General features: G+C 41.8%; 1 pseudogene; it reads right to left on the bottom strand.

Moving 5' to 3' along the window:
- Window positions 1-1116: 1116 nt before the first annotated feature.
- Window positions 1117-12876, bottom strand: LOC129530094 (T-complex protein 11-like X-linked protein 2; annotated as a pseudogene).
- Window positions 12877-25931: the final 13055 nt, after the last annotated feature.

Raw genomic sequence — 25931 nt, 5'->3', positions numbered from 1 at the left:
CAATCCCCATTTTTCATACTGCTTCAAACCAGACAATAGGACAGGAGTTGAGAACTCTTACTATTGCTGCATCCTTGAAAATTTAAGGGAAACATGGTGCTAGAAATGGAGTTCTGTCTTCTCTTCATCTGCAATTCAGTGAATTTCTGACTTCCAGAAGCCCTTATATTCATTCTCTGGATAATCCCACAAAGAGTTTTCACCGTCCGTCAAGAAAATGATTTTTCACTGGAGAAAATAATGCTAGTGACTGTAGGTTAATGAGTTCCCCCCTCCCCCACCAGATTACTTAAGGCTGTACATCTGCTGCCTGAACCCTGAAGGCCAGGTGGTGATCCAAGGCCATGTATGGTGCCCAGCTTAGAAGCCGAGGTGTCCCTGAGAATCAAAACATCAAAACATCCCAGAGCATACCGGGAAACATACCAAGAAAAAGAGTCTCATTGCATATGGAAGGCAAGAGCCAGAAAATTAGCTTAAAAGCAGTTTGCAGAGGAGTGTCAGGGCAGATCCCCAGAGCTGTCCTGCTGCCACCCAGGAATGTCCTATCTGTAAGTCCCAATAAATTCATCTGCTTATCAAGCAGAACTTGTCTGGGTCATTCTTTGGTCTCTTAGCTCCTTCGCAGTTTTGGGGAGGCATTATTCTATACAGTACCAGTATTTTCCCTTATCAGTACCTGATGCCCTGATTCTGGCTCAGGCCAGCATACTGAAGAATGATCAGCCAGTGAAGGGAAACCGGAGGGCCCACTGGATTCTCATTCAGCTAGTTAGGGGATGAGGGTGTAGAACCTGGCTTCAGCTAGAGCACAGGAGGAACTGAAATTTTCTTGCAGCTCAGAAGTTTATTAGTGAAGGGGATTGGGCCAGTTGGTGTTTACATGCTTGACCCCTGCATCCCTGTGTCCTGGCTGTAGTGAGGAGGTGATGTCATTCCAGAAACATACTGACCTTTCTCTCCTGTTGCCATGGTTGGGGTGCAGCACTATCTGTTTCTTGTGCTTGAGCTGGATGGATGATGTTTTTTAGGATCTCAGCATAGTACGGGCCAAATACCTGCTGATTATGATACTTCAGAATGACAAACTTCCAACCCAGTTCTACCAGCTCCCCTTCAATGAGCATGAGGCCTCCAGGAAAGTGTAGCAGAGACTCCTGCATGCCATGAAGCAAACAGCATTTGAGAAACAAACGGATCCGCTGATCCGTGAGCAGGGAAAAACAATGAAGAGAGGAAAAAAGAGGGTTCAGAATAAATTCTTTTTTTTTGTTGTTCTCATTTTTCTTTTCTTTTTTTTTTCTTTTTTTAAATTATACTTTAAGTTCTAGGGAACATGTGCACAACGTGCAGGTTTATTACATATGTATACATGTGCCATCTTGTTGTGCTGCACCCATTAACTCATCATTTACATTAGGTATATCTCCTAATGCTATCCCTCCTCCCTCCCCCAACTCACAACAGGCCCCAGTGTGTGATGTTCCCCTTCCTGTGTCCAAGTGTTCTCATTGTTCAATTCCCACCTATGAGTGACAACATGAAGTGTTTGGTTTTTTGTCCTTGTGATAGTTTGCTGAGAATGATGGTGTCCAGCTCCATCCATGTCCCTACAAAGGACATGAACTAAAGAAATTCACAATGTCTTTGCACTATCTGCTCACCAAAGTTTTACGTTAACCAGTTTATTCACTGACCTCTCCGCTCATTTGGGTAAACCGTATAAATTAGATTTTTGTTTATTTTGGGGAAGTGAATGCCATCAGGCTCCCAAAGGACAGTGCATGATCAAAAGATGCTGAGGTAGTAAATTTCTGGCGGTTCATAAGATTACTTTATGTAGCTGTACATGAGATCCAAGTGCACATTTAAATTAACAAGAGGACCGTAGACCCGGTACGTGAAAGTAACAATATGTGTTGCAGCCAGTGCACCAAGTTCAGGCCTATACACCCAATCCAGACTATGATCAGATGCTAAAGTTCAAAGCAAGCTGTCCAAATTCACTGCTTCCATTCCAGCACGGAACATGCCCTACAGCCTAACTCAACATCCCTTCCATGGAGAGGAGTAGGGGCCCACATGGTGGCTTAAAGCATAGGATAGAGAAAGGGTTTCTACATATATCTTGGCCGACAGTTAGAAAATGACCAGGAATGACTTCGTAGGGTTAGTGCGACAGTATCCAACACCTGTGAATGACATATCTTGGGTACAGAGCCACCTTCAAACCATACATGCATTCTTCAACCTGAAAAAGATCTAGTTGAACCATGCACATTATAGATGAGGAAACTAAAGCTAAAAAATTTTCCAAGTGATCATGCCTTTCATTTTTAAATGGCTAGGTAACTCACATCCAGGGTAAGGTCTACCTGCCCACCTCCCACATTCTTGCCACTTTTCTGCACCATGACCATGGGGATTCTTACCAACGATGCTACGAATGCCGCTCTCTTCCTTGGTGATGTTCTGGAGTTGGCCTAGAAGACATGCTGTGTTTTCACTGCTCAGAGTAGTGAGGCCCATGTCCTTAAGGCCTTGATAGATTTCCTGAGACACCTGTTCACTCACACTCAGCATAGCTTCTTTAGGCTTAGATAATGAAGGATAGAATGCAGAGTGGGCCTGGCAGAGGGGCAAAGCCCAGAGAGCCTCATACCACAAGCCAGGCCTATTCCAGGAAGAATTCCGTCTCTCTGCCGCCAGAAGACAGCATTAGCCACTGGGCCAGTGAAATACACTCATTGTTACCCACAAGGTACCACCTGATCCCAACATACAGTACCATATGCCACTTCAACAAAAACAAAGTAAATTGGGCAAGGGTTCAGTTCCATCCTTGGATCTACTCAGCATTTTCCAGTCCCATCAACTGTATTTAAATATTGTTTTAAGACTCTATTGGATATTTTTCATGGTTTTTCTCCTACCCCACCAATTAAATTGCAAATATATTAACAGGCTTGGACTTCCTACTCCTCCTTGTACTTTGATATAATATCCCTGCCCTCACATGCAGTGAATGGTCAATATCACTGACCAACTGATCAACTTCTGGATATACATAGCAGAAATCCACTGTCATTCAATCAAGTATATAATGACTCATTTTTAGCAAACACATAAGGAATATTTTTAGCAAACTGGCTTCCACACTCTCCTCTTTGGAAAAAATAAGTTTTATTTTCTGTATCCCAAACCTCAATACAACTTATCGAAGATACCAAAATCTTTGGAGATGGTTCCCAAGGGCCTTTGGTCATTTGTGATGAAGTATAAGCAATAGTAGTATTGATATTACCTGCCTATGTCCCAAATACCACACATTTTCCTTTGTAACAGAGATCTATGAATCTTACCTGGAGATAAATTCCTCAGTTAGGGCCTTGGTGATACATTTCAGTCTATCCACAAATTCAGGTGAGATGAATAAAACTTCACCAGAGAAACTTCTGGCCACTAGCAAGACTGAGGCCAGGTGCAACTAGAATGCCATTTCCTGGAGCCGGATTCTGTCCACCAGCAGAGTATGGTGAGGGAGCGAAGGACAGCCCATCAGAAGAGGAGGGCTTGAATAGAGGCACTAATGCAATAGAACAAGGAATGCCCCAGCACACATCCCTACCTCAGATAATTCTTCATTTTCAGGATCCCAGAGGAGGAGGTTCAGGTAGCCTTGGTATAGCACCATTGTTGGACTGGGGGGCTCTGAGTTGTTACCTGCCCAGTTTGGAAGTGAACATGCCATGCTGCAGGAGGAGCTAGGTGAGTCAGGAGAACTCAGACACAGTGTAGTGATGTCTGTGGCTGCCTTGGTTAGCCATTTTGCAGTATAACTGAGGAGACCTATGATGAGAAGGAAATGCATCTTAAAATTCCAAGGCTTAAGGACGAAGTCTTTGAGACATACTTTTCATCTATAAATAAGTGATTTTGTAGATCTTTCTGTCTTAGAGAAACACTCCTTCTCCCTAACCCTTGCCCAAGGAAGAAACTTTCTATTCAAAAAATAGAAAATAGCCTCTATTGCTATAAAACCGGAGGTCAAATCTCCCCTCTCCTGCCCTTGAATTTTAAACATACTGGGCTGTTTATCAAGGAGTTCCTGGAATTTAGCTTGTTCATACTGGATGGAATGCTCCTGCAGGTAGGGTTGAAAGCTCTGAATGGTATAGTTCACCATGTCCATTTTCATTAGGCCCAGAACATGGAAGATGCCCCTGCCATAGGGAGAAACAGAACATTTACACTGTTAAAGGAAATCTAGTCTGGAAGGGTGGAATCCAAGGAAGGAGCCATAAAAGCAGAGTATTTCAGAGTTGGAAGAAGCCTTAGAAAGAAATAGTCCTGTAGGGGTTCGGATCTTTTGGTGGGAAAAATTATAAAGATAAAGTTATAGGAAATAGACACAAACCTTCTTGGAAGGCCAGGAGGTTTGCATATCTTCAGTAAAAGATTTGGCTGAAGGTAGCCTAATTCTCTTACCTTAAGTTAATAGCTTAGAATAGGTACAAAGGAATATAAGGGAGTTTATCTAAAGAGCTTGTTTGCTCATGTGGTCCTAAGACTGGCCTTTGATCATTCGTAGGACTGCTCTTTCCGGGGGAGGGTGACCAGATTTATTACCCACAGGTGTGTTGACTCAAAGCCTTTGTCATTAAATCCGTGCTGAATAAGTGCCCACGGGCCAGCTATTCAGTGTGTGAAGCTGTTGCATCTCTTTCTGTGAGTGACCCGGGACCCTAGCCACTCTTTCACTGAATATCGGTGTCTGAGTATGTTATTCGTCCATCATGCAGACTGGATCTGTGGGTCAGACCCCAGCAGATGGTGCCCTGTGTGAGGAACGCTACAAAGGATCACAACAGAACCCTCAAAAATGAAGGTGAAAAGGACTGTGCAGTCAGTGAGTCAGTAAGTCATTGGCGCCTGCTCAGGATTTCCAAGTTTCAGGGGGATTTTTCAGGCTGGGGTTTCATCATGGGACAACAGTTATCAGCTCAACAGAAACAATATATAAAAGTATTGAAACAGCTGCTTAAAGCTAGTGGAGCCTCAGTTTCATAGGCTCAATTAAGGGACCTAATGCAAACTGTTGTATTCCATAACCCATGGTTCCTGGGAAAATGTATGCTAGACGTAGAGCTCTGGGAACAAGTGGGGAGAAATATTAAACAACATCATGCATGAGGGCAACCAATCCCAGTATCATCTCTAAAGTTATGGGTTTTTGTTAGGGCAGCCCTTGTCCCATTATATACAGAAGAGCCTAAAAAGGGGAGGGAGGAAGAACCATCACCTACCTTACTGCCTCCATCTCCCTCAGCTCCACCGTTTCCAGGCAAAAATAACAAAGAGGAAACAGAGGTTTTGTCTAAGCCCCCTCCTCCAATAAATTGGAAAAAGACAAGGGATATGCTACAGCTATGGGACCCTATCTTAGGCAAGTGGCATTAGAAGTGGAGCTCTTATCCTGCCTGGTAACGCAAGATTGACAAGGCAATCAGGTACATGAACCCATTTCTTTTGATGCTTAAAAAGAGCTAAGAAAAAGCATTAAAGAAAATGGAGCCACTAGCCCATTTACAAAAGGAATGATTGAAGTCTTGGTAGACAACTTCTGTATGACCCCATGGGACTGGTCAGTGCTAGCTAAAACAACTTTGGAGCCTAGCCAATACCTTCTCTGGAAGGCGGAATACGATGAGTTGTGCGAACAACAAGCCAACCAGAATCAGGTGGCTGGGAAAGACATAACAGCTGCTGTGCTCCAGGGGAGGGGTTCCCCATGCTGATGTACAACAACAACTAGATTTTGATCCCTAGGCCTACGCTCAAGTGCCTTGTGGGCTCTCAGGGCTTGGGATCGAGTTCCTGAAAGTGGAGTTCAACAGAGATCTTTTATAAATGTTCGGCAAGGGCCTCAGGAGCCATTTGTTGAGTTTATCAATTGGTTAACCCAGGCAATTAAGAGACAAATTAGTCACGCCCAGGCTGCTGATATCTTATTGTTGCCATTGGCTTTTGAAAACGCTAATGTGGATTGCCAGCAAGCAATGCAGGCAATCAGAGGAAAGGCAGCCACAGCTGGGGAACTTACAAAAGCATGTCAGCTGGTGGGGACTGAAACACACAAAGCCAAAACATTGGCTATGGTATTAAGGCCTCCTAAAGTGAAAAGGGAGAGAAACCCAAATTGTTTTCTATGCAGAGAGCCAGTTCATATGAAGAGGGAATGCCCCAATAATAGAGACCAAGGTAACTCAGGAAAAGAACCCCCTTCTATATGCCCCCGATGTAAAACAGGGAAATATTTGGCAAATCAATGCAGGTCTAAATTTGATAAAATCGGCAACCCCATAAGCAACCAGGTGGAAAATTTCATGAGGGGCCGGCCCCAGGCCCTGCTTCAAACTGGGGCAATGACAGTGGCTTTCCTCGGTCAGATGGAAAGCCCACAGTCCTCCCTCTCAGAGCAGCCACTACTGGGAGCACAGGACTGGACTTACTCTGCCCCAACGAATTAGTGCTAAAAGAAGGAGAATACCCTAAAAGGGTTGCAACCGGGATCTGGGGCCTGCTGCCTCTGGAACCAGTGGGGTTAGTCCTAGGGCAGTCTAGCCTATCCAGTAAAGGAATTAATGTGCTCACTGGGGTAATTGATGGTGATTATCAAGGTGAGATATTAGTTATGATGGAATGTAAATGTCTGCATATTCTTCCCCGTGGATCAAAGATAGCTCAGCTACTGCTTTTACCATACTGAGTCCCCAATGCCCATGGAAAGGAAAGGGGAAATGGAGTTTTGGAAACACAGGAGCCACAGGAGTATATTGGAATCAATCACTAATCAGAGACCCGTGATTACCCTAAAAATTAAAAATAAGAGTTTTACTGGCTTATTGGAAACAGGAGTGGACATTTCAATCATGAGTGATCAAAACTGGCCAGAAACTTGGCCTTGGGTCACTCAGAAACAAAAAATTGGCGGCATCAGGAAAGCACACACAGCCAAGCAGAGCATGCTCCCCCTAACCTGTTGTGATTCAAAGGGTAGAAAGACAGTTATACAACCTCTAATCATGCCCATCCGTGTTAATCTTTGGGGATGGGACCTATTAGCCCAATGGGGGTCACTTTGCAGACCCCTTTCTAATAATGGCCACTGTTATTATCCCTCCCCTACCCCTGATGTGGCTCTATCAAGATTCAATTTGGATAGAACAGTGGCTTCTGAAGGAAGATAAATTACAAAAAGACCATGAATTAGTGAGGAGTAATTAAAAGTTGGCCATATAAAACCATCAAATAGCCCTTGGAATTCGCCTATTTTCTTCATTCCCAAAAAGTCTGGTAAATGGAGACTTTTGCATAACTTACATGCTATTAATGCTAATTTGCAACCTATGGGGCCCCTTCAACAGGGCCTTCCCTCCCCCGCGGCAATTCCTCGAGGTTGGCCTATAATTATTATTGACTTAAAAGACTGTTTTTATATGATTCCTCTTGCAAAACAAGACAGAGAAAAATTTGCGTTTACAATGCCAGCTATCAATAATAAAAGGCCACCTTGCCGATTTCATTGGAAAGTGCTTCCTCAAGGGATGCTAAACAGTCCTACCATGTGTCAGTATCATGTGAATCAAGTTTTGCTCCCCAGTAAAAAAAAAAAAAAAAAATCCTAATTGCAAGGTTATTCATTTTATAGATAATATTTTACTAGCAGCCCCAACAGAGCCAATGTTTTTAAGTTTATATACCTCTGTCATAAAGAATACACATTTAAGAGGTTTAATCATAGCACCTGAAAAAGTACAGATGTCTTCTCCTTGGAAATAATATTGGATATGTACTTACTTCCCAGTCAGTAAGACATCAAAATGTTAAATTAAATACTAGCAACTTACACACCTTAAATAATTATCAAAAATTACTAGGTGATATTAACTGGCTTCGCCCCACCTTAGGCATTCCTACTAATAAGTTTTAAAACCTGTTTTCTATCTTAAAGGGCAACACAGTCCTGGATACTTCCAGGTATTTAACCCCTGCAGCAAAAAAAAAAAAAAATTTAAAAAATAGAACAAGCTAGTTCCCAAAGGCAACTAGGTTGCATAGACACCCAATATTCCATTCAATTGTTTATCTTTCCCACTAAACACTCCCCTATAGGGTTAATAGAACAGATAACCCCAGGACTGCCCTTTCTAAAATGGGTTTTTACTCACATACTGGGACTAAAACACTCTCTCCCTATATCGAGTTAATCAGCAAAGTCATATATTCAGGCCACAGATGATGCAATCAGTTGCTAGGTTATGATCCTGATATCATGAGGAATCCTTTAAGTAAAAAGCAATTCAAAGCAGTATTGCCATTATCTATAAACCTGCAAATACATCTCCCTAATTACACCGGCCATTTAAAGCATGTCCTTCCTGCTGATAAACTTCTTCAGTTCTTATCTCGCACTTCTGTGGTTTTACCTACAAAAATAGTTCACTCCCTCATACCTAATGCTTTAACACTGTTTACTGACGACTCTGGTAAACATGGAAAAGCGGCCGTTTGGTAAAGACCACATAATTCCCTCACTCGATCTGGGTTTACTAGCACTCCAAAAGCTGAGGTTGGAGCCTTAATATTGGCTCTGGAGACATTTTCCTCTCAGCCCATCGATATTGTCAGTAACTCTGCCTACTCTGTTTGTTTACTGCAGAACCTTAAAACAGCCCTAATTAAGTCCACTGTGGAGCCCACCCTGTGTGCTCTTTTTCTCCAACTTCAGCAATTGCTAAATCAATGTACACATCCTATTTTTATTACATTCAAGCCCACAGCTCACTGCCTGGCCCACTGGCTTATGGCAATAATAAAACAAACCTTTAGGTTATAACATCACTACTTAACCAAGCCACTGAATTGCATCATTTTTTTCACCAAAACTGGAGAAACTTATCTAAACAATTTCAACTTACCCAAAGACTAAACAAATTACCCTGCAATGCCCAAATTGCCAGCTCACAGGCTCATCGTCCCCTCCTTCAATAGGTGTTAACCCTAAAGGACTAAAACCTAATCTTTATGGCAAACAAATGTTACACACATCCCTAAATTTGAAAAACTCAGATATGTTCATGTGTCCATTAATACCAATTTCCACTTAATTAGTGCATAGGCCTTTCCTGGAGAGTCCAACCGATATGTCAATAAACATCTTTTAACTTTTGTGTTTATGGGGCGGCCCACAAAAATTAAAACTAATAATGGTCCAGCTTATGCCAGCTCACAATTTCAACAATTTTGTCACACGTGGAATATCCAACATTCCACAGGCATCCTGTATAACCCCTAAGGACAGGGCATAGTAGAGCGTGCCTACTCCACTCTTAGAAATATTCTCTAAAAACAAAAAAGGGGGAGAATGAGTAAGGACCCTGCAACACTACTAGCACAAGTCTTATTTACCCTTAATTTTTAAAATTTAGATGACAAATTTCAATTGTCTATAGAAAAGCACTTTGCTAAAACCTCTCAAGACATAAAACCCGCAGTTTTATGGAAAGACGTAAACAGTAATGTATGGTGTGGTCCAAAAGAATTGTTAACATGAGGAAGAGGATATGCTTGTGTTCACACCCCCTCAGGTCCTCTTTGGATTCCAGCATGATGCATCAAACCATACCGTGGCATGGCTAGGGCCCAACCTGGTACCAAAAATGAAGAAAATGACCCTATAGGACCCACAGCCCTGGATGATGTGGCTTCCTTGGATGACACAAGCCCCAGACATTACCTGGGGGATGCTAAAGAAGACAACTCAAAAGGCTGAACAAAATCCTACTCTGGATACAGAGACCATTTACTCCAGATAATTTGTTCCTTGATATGCTCTCTGTTGTACATTGCAACTCGCGTAGGGTATTGATCCTGTTCATGCTCTCACTTTGTCTGCAACCTGTATCTGCTATGCTCTATTGGGCTTATATCTTAGATCCACCTTTCTTTCACCCTGTCACCTGACAGACACCCCCTTCCCAGCCTTTAATAACTTCTTGGCTGGGAGGGATAGATTTACCCTACACATCCAACAAACAGCCATATGGAAGGGTGTGCAAGATCATCTCTCCCGGATAGACCCCCGCTCTTGGGCACCACTCCTTGATTGGAAAAGAATGTTGTTCATTATACACATGTTTGTCATATGTCATTTGCTAATTATAGGATGCAAAGCTGGAATAAGAGCAGTGACCACCACACCTGACAGACCTGTTGCTGCACATATCTGCACTCTTCAATCAACAAAGCCTGATGCAAAAAACAGAAAAGGGGGAGATTTAGGGGTTCAGTCTGGGTGGTAGAAAAAATTATAAAGATAAAGTTATAGGAAATAGACACAAACCTTCTTGGAAGGCCGGAAGGTTTGCGTAGCTTCAGTAAAAAATTTGGCTGAAGGCAGCCTAATTCTCTTACCTTGAGTTAATAGCTTAGAGTAGGTACAAAGGAGTGTAAGGGAGTTTATCTAAAGAGCTTGTTTACTCATGTGGTCCTAAGACTGGCCTTTGATCATTCGTAGGACTGCTCTCTCCAGGGGAGGGCGACCAGATTAATTACCCACAGGTGTGTTGATTCAAAGCTTTTGTCATTAAATCCGTGCTGAATAAATGCCCACGGGCCAGCTATTCAGTGTGTGAAGCTGTTGCATCTCTTTCTGTGAGTGACCCGGGACCCTAGCCACTCTTTCACTGAATATTGGTGTCTGAGTATGTTATTGATCCATCATGCCGCCTGGATCTGCGGGTCAGACCCCAGCACAGTCCTACATCAACTTATTAATAATGGTACTGTAGCCAGTGACCCAAGGCCATAGAGTGAGTTGATGGCAAAACTAAGGATAGTTATACCTCCTGACACTTTAACTACCAGATTAGAGCTCTTTCACCTGTAATCATTCTGTCACCTTGAAAAAAGGGTAGTCAGTGAAAGGAAAATCACCAAGGTGCTAGCAATTATATGTGGGTAGCTTGGATGTGGGTGACTGAATTTCTAACTCATTGAGCAGATCATTTTACTTTTCTAGGTCCTGGTTCTTCTACCTGTGAAACACAGATAATCCTCTTTTCTGTCCCCTCACAAGGTTTGAGTTGGGACAAACAGGACAACATCTGGGAAAAGGCAATTTGCAATCTATAGGAGAAAGAATTACTGTACCTTAATGTCTTAACAGTATCATGACATAAAGGAGACCCAACTGATCTACAGATCATCAAAGGAACCCTGAGAGGCTGTCCTTGGAAAATAAAGCCAATAATTCAGAAAGGAGAAAAGGTGTGTTAGTCAGGTTGTCAGTACACAAGAGCTAGACAAGACAGGGGCTATATCCACAGTATCTGGCTCAGAGTTCTCCGGCACAGTGTCTAAGGCAGATTTGGGGGACAGCACATCTAGACTCTCACCTCAGTAACTGCACTGGATCTATTATGGTCTCTAGTTTCTGTATCACTTCATCTCGAACTGGTGCACATAGCAAGGCCATCAAATTGAGAATGTAGTTAGAAAGATGAGGGACATCCAGGGCCCCATGTTCTGCTTCCTGCTTGAGGAGATCTGTGTCCAGAGCTTCTTCTATCTCACTTCTTAGGCGGTTCTGCCATGGTAATAGCAGTGATAACAAGATCTGCCCAACAAAGGATATCAAAGGAGCCAAGTTCTGTTTAGAACCTCAAACTTTCTCTCCAGTGAACTATGTTAGTCCGAAGGCATCCCAGATTATGTCTTCTGTGGGTCAGAAAACTGAGTATCCAAGTTTCTTAGAGAGTATTATTTCTTTCTGTTTAGAGGACAATTACCATTCAAGGTTTCATTGGGATCAGTTATAGTAGGAGTTATTATTATTTTTTAGGTAGAATGAGGTAAAAATATAAATAAAAACAAGAATGTGATTTTAAATGTGTGGGATATAAGAAATATGATATACACACCACCACAAGGAGATGAGGTAGTCAGTGGGAAAAAGGGCAGTCAGTGGAAGGAAAATAAGATTATTTATTCTTTTTTTTTCTCTTTTTTTTAGACGGAGTCTTGCTCTGGCTCCCAGGCTGGAGTGCACTGGCTATATCTCAGCTCACTGCAAGCTCCGCTTCCCAAGTTCATGCCACTCTCCTGCCTCAGCCTCCTGAGTAGCTGGGACTACAAGTGCCTGCCACCACGCCCGGCTAATTTTTTGTATTTTTTTTAGTAGAGGTGGGGTTTCACCGTGTTAGCCAGGATGGTCTCGATCTCCTGACCTCGTGATCTGCCCGCCTCGGCCTCCCAAAATGCTGGGGTTACAGATGTGAGCCACCGCTAATAAAGGAAATAAGATTATTTATTCTTAATAAAGGATAAGGACATTTTTAGATAGTTTTACTCCAAAGCATGAGGATAAAATAGCAAATTTGGAATCTTTATGGGTCACTTGAAATAGGCTTTTGACTCAAACATGTAAGTTCCTTGTGGGCAAGGGCTGTCCTATTCATCTTTGGGTTTCTGAAACACACAGACCATAGTGGGGTTTCAGTAAGAATTTGTTTAATTGAATTACATATTTTTATAATAATCACCCAACTGTCAAGTTTCGTCTTACACAAATAAAATGGAAGCTGCCTCATCCTATCTATTTAAGTAGCAGGCCACGTTAAAAAAGTATGCTACTTAAGATATTAACAGCCATTGACGATCCAAGGTTCTGAGATGCCCAGGAACTTCCCATCTACAAATGGGAGGTTGGTTACTCACCTCCTTAACTTCTTTTAGAAGTTCAAGAGCACAAGTGAAGTCAGGAGGAGTACTCAATAGCTGTTCTTTCAGATGGTTCCAAAAAGCTTTGTACATTGCCCCTGTAAACCTGCCTTCCACACTATAAGAAGGGTCAAATGAGGGCAGGAGCGGTGGCTCATGCCTGCAATCCCAGCACTTTGGGAGGCCGAGGTGGGTGGATCACAAAGTCAGGAGTTCAAGACCAGCCTAGCCAAGATGGTGAAATCCCATCTCTACTAAAAATACAAAAATTAGCCAGACGTGGTGGCAGGTGCCTATAATCCCAGCTACTCGGTAGGCTAAGGCAGAGACTTGCTTGAACCCGGGAGGCAGAGGTTGCAGTGATTCAAGATTGTGCCACTGCACTCCAGCCTGGGCGACAAACTGAGACTCCGTCAAAAAAAAAAAAAGGGGGGGTTAAATGAGTAGATTGCTTTTTACCTAGAGAATTGATACAGGATCATAATCTCCCAAACAGCATTTAAAATAATGAAAGACATTTAAATTGACAGGCTAAGAGGACCTATGTTTAGACTTGATAAGGGCTGAATAAACTGAAGTTAGTCTCAGATGAAAAAGCGTTGGCTAAATTCTCTTAGAAGGGTACCTCATGGTTCCAGAGACACTCTCTTCCTGCAGCAGGAAGAACCATAAACTAGAAGTAGAGACCCCGACTTCTAACCCTAGTTCTGCATCTAGTCTGGATGTGTGACTTAGTTTCCACTGCCATAGACTTAAACCTTTGAACCAGATGCTATTTTTCCTTCAGGCCTGAAATCTAGGAAAGGATTTTACCTCTTGATAATACTTGAAGGTCTTTGAGATGCTTTAAATTCAGCAAGCCCAAAACTGTCTCCTTCAGACAGAACAGGCTTTAAACCAATGAAGAAAAAAACAAAACAAAACAAAGAAGCGTATTACAAAATGGTAAAGAGTTCAATTAAAAAGGAAGATCTAACTACCCTAAATATATATGCACCCAACACGGGAGCACACAGATTCATAAATCAAGTTCTTAAAGACCTTCAAAGGGACTTAGATGCCTACACAATAATAGTTGAAGACTTTAACACTACACTGACATCATTAGACAGAGCAAAGAATGAGAAAATTAACAAAGATATTCAGGACCTGAACTCAGCACTGGATCAAATGGACTTGATAGACATTACAGAAATCTGCATACAAAACAAACAGAATATACATTCTTCTCATCTCTACATGACACATACTCTAAAATCAATCATGTAATTGGAAGTAAAACACTTCTCAGCAAATACAAAAGAACTGAAATCATAACAATCTTGTGAACCACAGTGCAATCAAAATAGAAATTAAGACCAAGAAATTCACTCAAAACCATACAATTACATGGAAATTGAATAACCTGCTCTTGAATGACTTTTGGGTAAATAACAAAATTAAGTCAGGATCAAGAAGTTCTTTGAAACTAATGAGAACAAAGATATGACGTACTAGAATATCTGAGACACAGCTAAGGTAGTGTTAAGAGTTAAATTTATGGCACTAAATGTCCACCTCAAAAAGTTAGAAACATCTCAAATTAATGACCTAACATCATAACTAAAATAACTAGATACTCAAAAGCATACCAATCCCAAAGCTAACAGGAGAAAAAAAATAACCAAAATTAGAGCTGAACTGAAGGAGACTGAGACACAAAAATCCATTCAAAAGATCAACCAATCCAGGAGCTATTTTTGAAAAACATTAATAAAATACTTAGGCCTCTAGCTAGACTAATAAAGAAGAAAAGAGAGAAGATTCAAATAAACACAATCAGAAACAACAAGGGGGATATTACTCCTGACCCCACAGAAACATAAGTAACCATTAGACAATATTATGAACACCCCTGTGCACATTATGAACTAGAAAATCTGGAAGATATGAATAAATTCCTGGTCACATACACATCGCAGGACAGAACCAGGAAGAAATTAAATTCCTGGACAGACCAATAACAAGCTCCAAAATTGAGTCAGTAAAAAAAACAGCCTACCAACCAAAAGAAGCCTGGGACCAGAGGGATTCATAGCTGAATTCTATCAGATATACAAAGAAGAGTTGGTACCTTTCCTGCTGTAACTATTTCAAAAAATTAAGGTGGAGGGACTCCTCCCTAGCTCATTCTATGAGGCCAGCATCATCCTGATACCAAAATCTGGCAGAAACACAACAACAACACAAAAAAACTTAGCCTTATATCCTTGATGGACATTGATGTAAAAATTCCCAACAAAATGCTGGCAAACCAAATTCAGCAGCACATCAAAAAGCTCATCCACCATGATCAAACAGGCTTCTTCCAGGGGATGCAAGGTTGGTTCAACATACACAAGTCAGTAATTGTGATAAATCACATAAACAGAACTGAAGACAAAAACCACATGATCATCTCAATAGATGCAGAAAAGACTTTCAATAAAATTCAACACTCCTTCATGTTAAAAACTCTCAACAAACTAGGCATTGAAGGAACATACCTCAAAATAATAAGTGCCATCTATGAAAACCCACGGCTTACATCATACTGAATGGGCAAAAGCTGGAAACATTCCCCTTGAAAACCGGCACAAGACAAGAATGCCCTCTCTCACCACTCATATTCAACATAGTATTGGAAGTTTTGGCCAGGCAATTAACTAAGAGAGAGAAATAAAGATCATCTAACTAGGAAGACAAGACGTCAAACTACCCTGTTTGCAGATGACATGATCCTATATCTAGAAAACCCCATAGTCTCAGTCCCAAAGTTCTTAAGCTGATATACAACTTCAGCAAATTCTCAGGATACAAAATCACTGTGCAGAAATCACTAACATTCCTATACACAAGCAACAGTCAAGCTGAAATCCAAATCAGGAATGCAATCCCACTCACAATTGCCAGAAAATAATTAAAATACCCAGGAATAGAGTTAAACAGGGAAGTGAAAGATCTCTACATGTAGAACTACAAAACACTGTTCAAAGAAATCAGAGATGACACAAACAAATGAAAAAAAAATCCATGTTCATGGATAGGAAGAATCAGTGTCATTAAAACGGCCATACTGCCCAAAGCAATTTATAAAGTAAATGCTATTCCTATTAAAGTACCATTGACATTGTGCACAGAACTAGATAAAACTAGGTTAAAATTCATATGGAACCAAAAAAGAGCCCGAATAGCCAATGCAATCCTAAGCAAAAAGAACAAAGCTGGAGACATCACAGTACCCAACTTCAAATTGTACTGCAGGGCTACAGTAAACAAAACAGCACGGTACTGATACAAAAACAGACACACAGAACAATGGAACAGAATAGAGAACCCAGAAATAAGGCTACACACCTACAACTATTTGATCTTCTACAAAGCTGACAAGAACAAGCAATGTGAAAAGGATTTCCTGTTTAATAAATGATGCTGGGAGAACTGGCTAGTCATATGCAGAAGATTGAAACTGGATCCCTTCTTTACATCATATACAAAAATCAACTCAAGAAGGATTAAAGACTTAACTGTAAAACCCAAAACTATAAAAACCCTTGAAGATAACCTAGGCAATAGCATTCCGGATATAGGAACAGGCAAAGATTTCATGATGATGACGCCAAAAGCAATTGCAACAAAAACAAAAATTGACAAATGAGATCTAATTAAACTAAAGAACTTCTGCACAACAAAGGAAACTATCAACAGAATGAACAGACAACCTACAGAATGGGAGAAAGTTTTTGCAAACTGCACATCTGACAGGGGTCTAATATCCAGCATCTACAAGGAACTTAAATTTACAAGAAAAAACAACCTGTTAAAAAGTGGGCAAAGTGCACGAACAGACACTTTTCAAAAGAAGACATACATGCAGACCAACAATCATGAAAAAAATCTCATCACTGATCATTAGATAAATGCACATCAAAACCACAATGAGATAACACCTCACATCAGTCAGGATGGCTATTATTAAAAAGTCAAAAAATGACAGATGGCAGTGAGGCTCGGGGTGGGGGGGTGCGGATGTGGGGGAAGGAAAACTTATACACTGCGGCTGAGGAGTGTAAGTTACTTCAAGCATTGTGGAAGACAATGTGGTGATTCCTCAAAGACCTAAAAACAGAACTACCATTCATCCCAGCAATCTCACTACTTGGTATACACCCAAAGGAATATAAATTGTTCTATCATAAAGACACATGCACACGTATGTTTATTGCAGCACTATTCACAAAAGCAAAGACATGGAATCAACCTAAATACTCATCAGTAATAGACTGGATAAATAAAATGTGGTACATATACTCCATGTAATACTATGCAGCCATAAAAAGAACACAATCATGTCCTTTGCAGAAACTTGGATGGAGCTGGAGGCCATTATCCTTAGCCAAACTAATGCAGGAACAGAAAATCAAATACCACATGTTCTGACTTATAACTGGGAGCTAAATGATGAGAATGCATGGACACATAGAGGGGAACAACACACACTGGGGCCTATTAGAGGGTGGAGGTTGGCAGGAGGGAGAAGATCAGGAAAAATAATTAATGTACACTAGGTTTAATATCTGGGTGAGGAAATAATGTGTACCACAAACTCCCGTGAAACAAGTTTAACTATATAACAAACCTGCACATGTACCCCTGAACTTAGAATAAAAGATAAATTAAAAAAGGAAAATGAAAGAAAACATATTATTCAGTAACTTTTTTTTTTTTTTGCTTTTTGTGTTTTGTTTTGTTTTTCTGAAACAGGGTCTCACTCTGTTGTCCATGCTGGAATGCAATGGCGTGATTTCTGTTCACTTCAGCCTTGACCTCCCAGGATCAGGTGACCCTCCCACCTCAGTCTTCCGAGTAGCTGGGACTACGGGCGCACACCACCGTGCCAGGCTAATTTTTGTATTTTTTTGTACAGACATGGTTTCACCATACTGCCCAGGCTGGTCTCGAACTCCTGGGCTCAAGCAATTCGCCAGGCTTGGCCTCCTAAAGTGCCGGGCTTACAGGCATGAGTGACTGTGCCTGGCCTATATTCAGTAAGCTTTTAAATAAAATAAACAACTATTACTGCTTTATTTTTAATATAGCCATGATATTTGGTGGATTTTCTTTGGACACTATGCTTCTTGATACATAATCAAGTGATTCTAAACAATACTTTTATTAGTACCTATGTTAGTTCAGGTTCCCTGAGAGGCAGACACCAAGATAAGCCTCCTGTGAAAGAGATTAATTATGGGAAAAGGGGATAAAGGGGAGGGAGCAGAAGTCAGGAAGAGCCTTTGGATCATAATGCAGAAATGATGTCTGTGAAAGGAGAAGAGGAAGGAAAAAATAAAGATAGGTAGGAATACTTTCAGACTGCCCCACAGTTCTAAGATTTCTTAAAGGTTGATAGGGATACCATGAGTCAAAGTTGCCTGTTGGAGGTGTTCCTCATCTCTGAGGAATTGACCCGTACTACTATTTCCCACTCAGTGATTATCTAGGAGAAGTCTGAGGGAAGCATGGCTTTGGTGCAAATGCAATAGTTGGTCCCGAGGGACAGCAGCTGGGGCCATCAAGTAACTATGCTCCCTATAGCCAGGGATCTGAGCAGCACATTTTCATAGTCACCACAGTCCACCTTTGTACTCGACAGATCTACTTCTCCATTCAGGTTCATGGAACAGTTCCTTCCTTATTCCTTTAAGCTTCTCTTTATGAAGGCAAACTTTGAAGAGGGAGGATAGTGGGACACACTACAGCCCCCCTTGCTGCATTTAGTTTCTGGGTCAGAACTGGTAATTATTATCTTCCTTTTCCACTACCTATTTGAAATGTCCCTCACACAGTTATTATTTTGACAAGTCTTGGAAGCTTACTTAGTCATGTGAACCAAACTTTCATTGTGGAAGTGTCCAAACTCTTTTCAATGACATTATCCATTCACAGTTAAATGAAGCAAGAGAATACCAGGAGGCACTCAAGTAGATCACCTGGTTTCATATGTATTCCTTTCTTACTCATTTTACTAAAGCAGCCCTACCCCTCCTACACATCATAGTCAATTACTCCTGCCACATGTGGATTCCCCTTCTTGTGTGGCGGTTCCTGGATATCAGTAGTCCAATCCTTGTTCAAACCACTGCTGTGATACTTGTGGGCCACTATGATGGGAAGTAGGCACACTCCTGCTTTCACCTCTTATTCCTAATCCCATTCTTCCAATTAGATCTAAAGCCTAACATATAGGTCTGTGATTTAATGTATACACTGCATCCTGGAGGACGGCACCCAATTTTTTCAGGGTTTACTTTTATTGGTGCTTTATCTTTGCCTTCAGAAGTGTTCTGTGAGGTCAGCTCCTTCTGGATGGTGCAGTATTTGATATGATAAGTGGATCCTCTTGTTCTGGACCCATTTGTGCCCCTTCTTTACTATGAAGTGACTACTCTGTCCAGATGCTCTGTTGTGTGGGATTCCGAGACTATGGCTCAAGAACCCCCAAATCCCTCAGATGCTTAATGAGGCTGTGCAGGCAGAAAAGGCAAATCCATACCCAGAATAGGTACATAGTTCTGTGAGCACGAACCACTGACTGTTCCAGGATAAAAAGCATCCAATATAGTCAATTCACTGCTAAGTGGCCTTCATAAATAGTGTCGTATTTGAGATAGAGCCTTGGTCGCTGTTGCTGCAGGTTGGATATTCATACAGGGAAGCAGCTAAATTGTCTTGGTACACAGGAGTCTGTGATATTGGGCCCATATATTACCTCCATTTCTTCTGCCATGGCTAGTTCTTTGAGATGCCTATTGGACCAGTCCTGAGAAGGCCAGAATGAATGCTGGTTAATGTCAATGGTCAAAGTCGCTTTGTCTACTTAGTTCTTCAGTTACTCTTTCACAATTGATGCTTTCATGTGAGCATTAAAATAGGATTGATACAAAAATCTTCCTATTTCATGTCACTTCCAATATGTCTATCCACATGCCTCTACTCTAGACTTCCCTTTCTCTGATCTTTTCCTTCCAAGCTCCTGACCAGCTCACCAGACCTTTGGCTACTGTCCAATAATGCATATATATTACCATCTTGGACCACTTCTTTTTCCACAAAAAGTGGATAATCAGGTGCACTGCTTGCAGTTCTACCCACTGGGAAAATATTTTCACTCCCTGCTGCCTTTCAGGACCACCTCTAAATGTGGCTGTAATACAGTCACCATGTATTTTGACTTACATTCACATACCAAGCTGATCCTGTAAACCAAGCTTGAGCTTTCCTTCAACTGGTTATATGGGACCACATACTTTAATATGGCTATAGGTTCAAACCAAAGGAGAGGCACTGGTGCAACTGTGGTGGATAGCATGGGGATCTGGGCTATCTGCTCATATACCTAATCTGTGTCCTCTGGTTTTCCTCGGACTTAATCTAGGATATTCTGTTTCCACCGTATTATGGGCTACTGCTGGATTCATCTTACTTTATGACTTAGAGGGTATAAAATGTGTTGCTTCAAAAATCCAAAGAGGCCTGCCAGATGCTGTGCTTCCTTCTTTGTGGGAGATGATACAAGATGCAGTAACTTGTCTTTAACTCTGCAGGAGATATCCTGGCATTCTTACAACCACTGAACCTGTTACAATTTCTGTAAAGTAATGGGCTTATCTTCCACAGTCTAGAGCCCATGTGTCTTACAAAGGCCTCTAGTGTAATAACCACATCTTGCTCTTCCTGTCCAATCAGCATATCATGGATATAATGGGTCAATGTGAAGCCCTGTGGGAGTGTATATTTTGTTTGCCCTGAGGCAAAACTATAAATGAATATGTTATCTCCATGTGAAAGTAAATGTTCTGATCCTTTTTTTAAGTAAATGCAAAAGAATACATTCACCACATCAAAAGCTACATACCACGTAATTAGGCTTTGTTAATCTACTCTGGCAATGCTACCACATCCAGTACAGCAGCTTTTATCAAGGATACCCCATGGCTGGACTTGTGGTAGCATGCTATTATTCTCCAGAATCCAATTAGGTTCTGCAAAAGCAAGATTGGCAAAGCAAGTGAAAATATGATAGAGACCACAGCTCCTGTATCCATTAGGTCTTTAACAGTGACTGTAATTTCTTTCTCCACCTTGAGAATGCTATATTATTTGTGATTTATTGCCTTGCCCAGAAGTAAGGGCATCACCATAAGTTTCCACTTAACCTTTCCCACTATGAGATTTCACATCCCACAGGACAATGACTCAATAAATAGTTATTCCAAATGCCAAGTATATAAATCCTAATTATACAATCAGGATGTGAGGGAAAAGAATATAGAAGCTGTAGATCCACAGTGAGCCAGACTTTACACAGAAATTTGTTTATTACCTGGCCTCTGTAAACTCCCACTATAATAGTCAGGCCATCATGATGCCTTGGGTCTCTAGGTATCAATGTCAAACTCAGGCACTGTGTTCAATAGTTGTTGAAATGTCTGGATATTCTTATTCCCCTTGTACACAGTCATCTAATGAATGGCTATAATTCCCTTTGTGGAAGGACTGAAAGAATTATTGTAATGCAAACTTACTGAGATGCTACAAGGTTCTTTTTTCTAGCGATCTGGCTCGTCCTTTAATAAATGTGTTCTGGATCTAAAAATTAGCTTGGATTCAGCAACTGAACAAGGGTCATGACTTCTTATTGAGGAAACCTCTCTCAGCCTCCTAGTCTTACACTCTTGTCTTTTTCAGCTTGTATATGTTGAGCAACACCCATGTTGGCTGATCATCAAGGGCTGGTGATAGCTGTGAAACACTATCCTTGGCTGGGTTTTCTGGTTTTCCATAATATAGTCATTCTAGGCTGCCCTGGAACTTTGTATTTCTTCCTCTATGGGATGCCAGGGTACTTCAGTCATTTCTACTTCACTCAGCAGGGGCCATTGCTTTCTCCAGGCTTTGAAGAACCACACTAGCAGCAAGTCTACTTCACTTCCTAGGGTCCTTGCTAGAGTGTTAAATCCCATGTTCCCAGAAAGTGCTTTCAACTCAATGATTATTGCTTATCCAGTATATTCTGGTTACCTTGATCAAGTATCATTAAAACCCGATATCAAGGCTATTTCCCCGGCTCCTACCAGTACATGCTATGTAATTCTTACATACGACAACTTCAGTATATAATCTCATTCCTTCCTTATCAGGCTCAGAATGTCCTTGGCTGCATCATGCTGTCACTTAGCCCTAATTAATGGTCTGGTAACCTTTCCAAGGAAGTAAGGGCAGTTTCTGAGGGTGGCACTTGTTGCATTGCTGGGTGAGGCCTCTGTAACATGAGGAAAGTGTTTATTCTTATGAGACAATCATGGGCCATCTCTGCAACTTCTGAGGGTTCAGAGTAATCTACGGAACCAACATTCTCAGGACCATCTATCCAGAATGTCCACACCTGCTATGGTTTGGATATTTTGTCCCCTTCAAATCTCAGGTTGAAATGTTATCCCCAAAGTTGGAGTTGGGGTCTGGTGGGAGATGTTTGAATCATGGGGGTGAATCTCTCATGAATGGCTTTGTGGTAATGAATGAATTCTCCTTCTGTGAGTTAACATAAGATCTAGTTGTTTAAAAGAGCCTGGAACTCCCTCCTCTCTCTCTTCCTCCCACTTTCATCGTGTAATATGCCTGTTTGCCCTTCACCTTCCACTATGATTGTAAGCTTCCTGAGGCCCTCACCAGAAGCAGATGCCAGCACCCTGCTTCCTGTACAGTCTGTGGAATTGTGAGCCAAAGTAAACCTCTTTTTTAATAAATTACTCAGTTTCAGGTATTCCTTTACAGCAACATAAATGGCCTAATACAGAAAATTGGTACTGTGGAGTAGTAGAGCATTCCTATAAAGATACCTGAAAGTGTGGATGTCACCTTGGAAATATGTAACAAGCAGGGGTTGGAAGAGTTTGGAGGGCTTAGAAGAAGACAGGAAGATGAGGGAAAGTTTGGAACTTCTTAGACACTAGTTAATTGGTTGTGACCAAAATGTTGATAGAAATATGGACAGTGAAGGCCAGGCTGATAAGGTCTGAGATGAACATGAGGAAGTTATTGAGTACTGGAGCAAAGATCACCCTTGTTACATGGTAGCAAAAACTTGGCTGCATTGTGCTTATGCCATAGGGATTGGTGGAAGGTTGAACTTAAGAGTGATGATTTAGGGTATCTGGTGGAAGAAATTTCTAAGCAGCAAAGTGTTCAAGATGTGGCATGGCTGCTTCTAACAGCCTGTGATTTGATTCCAGAGCAAATAAATGACTTAAATTTGGAACTTATATTTAAAAGGAATGCAGAGTGTAAAAATTTGGAAAATTTGCAGCCTGGATATGTGGTAGAGAGGGAAAGAGTATACTCAGGAGAGGAATCCAAGCAGGCTGCTATGGAGCAACCACTTGCTAGATAGATTTACATGACTAAAAGGGAGCCAGGTGCTAATACTGGGGAAAAGGGCTAAAAGCCATTTCAGAAGTTTTTGGGCCAGTCCGTTCTATCACAAACCCAGAGGCCTAGGATGAAAGAATGGTTTCAGGGGCCGAGCCCAGTGCCCAACTGCCCCACATAGCCTCGGGACACTGCTCCCTGCATCCAGGACCCTCTGGCTCCAGCCTTGGCTCAAAGGCTCCAGGTACAGCTTAGTCCATTGCTCCAGAGGGCAAAAGTCATAAGCCTTGGTGATTCCTATGTGGTGTTTACCATACAGGTGCATAGAATGTGAGCATGAAGGAGCCTTTGGAGCTTCTACCTAGATTTCAGAGGATGTATAGGAAAGCCTGGGTGCCCAGGCAGAAGTCTGCTGCAGCAGTGGAGCCCCTGCAGAGAGACTCTACTAGGGCAATGCAGAGGTGAAATGTGGGATTGGAGCTCCCACACAGAGTCTCCACCTAGGAACTGGCTGCAGGAGCTTTAGGAATGGGGCTGCCACCGTCCATACCTGAGAATGATAGAGCCACTGGCAGCATGCCCATTGAGCCTAGAAAAGCCATAGGCACTCAACTTCAAACCATGAGAACAGCCATGGAGGTTACACCCTGCAAAGCCAGGGGAAGGGTTGCACAAGCCCTTGGGAGCCCACCCCTTGCACCAGTGTGCCCAGGAAGTAGGACATGGAATCAAGGAATATTTTTGGAAATCTGAGGTTAAATGTCCCCTGCTGGGTTTCAGACTTACATGGGACCTGTTGCTCCTTTCTTTTGGCCAATTTCTCCCTTTGGGAGTGGGAATGTCTACTCAATACATGTACCACCATTGTACCTTGGGAATAAATAACTTGTATTGATTTCACAGGCTCATAGGCTAAAGGAACTTGCCTTGAGTTTCAGATGAGAATTTGGACTTTGGACTTTGAGTTAATGCTAGAATGAACTAAGACATTTAGGGACTACTGGAAAGGAGTGATTGTATTTTGCAATGTGAAAAGTATATGGTATTTGTGGGGCCAGGGGTGGAATGATATGATTTGGATGTTTTCTCCCCTCCAAATCTCATGTTGAAATGTGATCCCAATGTTAGAGGTTGGGCCTGGTGGGAGATGTTTGAATAATGGGGGTGGATCTCTCATGAATGACTTTGTGCCATTCTTGCAGTAATGTGTGAGTTTTCAGTCTATTAATTAATGCAAGATTTAGTTTTTTAAAAGAGCCTGGAACTTCCTCCTCCTCTTTCTCCTACTCTCATCATGTGATATGCCTGCTCCCCCTTTAACTTCCACTACGAATATAAGCTTCCTGAGGCCCTTACCAGAAGCAGATGCCAGCACCATATTTCCTGTACAATCTGCAGAATTGTGAGCCAAAATAAACCTCTTTTTTTTTTTTTTTATAAATTAACGAGTCTCAGGTATTCCTCTATAGCAATGCAAATGGACTAATACACCATCCCATGTTTCTGGATCCCAGATTTTTTCGACCTAGGTCATAACATGAATATAACATACCTGTCTTGACTCAGTATCTAAATATCTCTGAAGCTCTGCAACTGTCCCAAGTCTGCTGTTCAACTGTTTCTGCTTTTCCACTGCAGGAAGTACGAGCCTCTTTATAAGCTACCAGAAAGACTCTTAGATTTTAATACTTAGCTTTAGTTGCTTGGTGATGATCCTCAGTTTTTTGTTTTTGTTTTGTTTTTGTTTTTGTTTGAGACAGAGTCTTGCTGTGTCACCCAGGCTGGAGTGCAGTTGTGCAGTCTTGGATCACAGCAACCACCCCCTCCCAGATTCAAGTGATTCTCCTGCCTCAGCCTCCCAAGTAGCTGGGACTACAGGCGCCTGCCACCACACCCGGCTTATTATTATTATTATTATTTTGTATTTTTAGTAGAGACAGGGTCTCACTATGTTAGCCAGGCTGATCTTGAACTCCTGACCTCGTGATCTGCCCGCCTCAGCCTCCCAAAGTGCTGGGATTACAGACGTGAGCCACTGCGCCCAGCCCAACCCTCAGTTTTTCATTATATCTCTTCAGAGTAGCAATAAAAATTATCCAACTATTAGCTAGCCTACTTGGCTGCCTGACAGGCATTATTTCTCTCTTATTTTTCAAATGCCTGAATGCTAGCAAGGGTGTTCTCCATCTACAGGATATGCTTCCAGGTCAGGACTGGTGAAATTTTTAGCTATTTGATCACTATCTTGTGCCAGGAACTCTCTGTGTCCACATACCACTCAAGATGTTGTTTTATTTGCCCAGTGGGTAGCGAGTGAGTCAGATCCCAAACTCCACCGTATCATAATTTTTCTTGGACAGCTCCTGTCACCACTTATGTTAGCTCTTATCCTCTTAGAAGTAACAACCCAAATGGGAATAGATGAGCAAGAGTTTAACTGGGGACAACACCTGTGAAGGATAAAGGAGAAGGAGTGGGAGAAGGTGGAGAGAGTGTTCAGATGGTAATGCAGATCTGACATTGGTGAGGGAGAGCAGGGAAAGGAGGAAGATTTGACAGGAAGAGCCCTAGACTGTCACGTAATCCTAAGGTTTCAGCTAGGCTGAAGGGGAGCTGTGGAGCCAAAGACTTCAATTACAGAAGCCCTGTAACTTACAGAAATGCAACTGAATAGTGCTAGTTATTGGCAAGGATCAGCCCAT

This window comes from Gorilla gorilla, chromosome X, assembly GCF_029281585.2.
Source record: "Gorilla gorilla gorilla isolate KB3781 chromosome X, NHGRI_mGorGor1-v2.1_pri, whole genome shotgun sequence".
Taxonomy (NCBI): Eukaryota; Metazoa; Chordata; class Mammalia; order Primates; family Hominidae; genus Gorilla; species Gorilla gorilla.
Note: the sequence above shows the minus strand (reverse complement) of the source record. Positions and strands in the feature narration are given on the sequence as shown.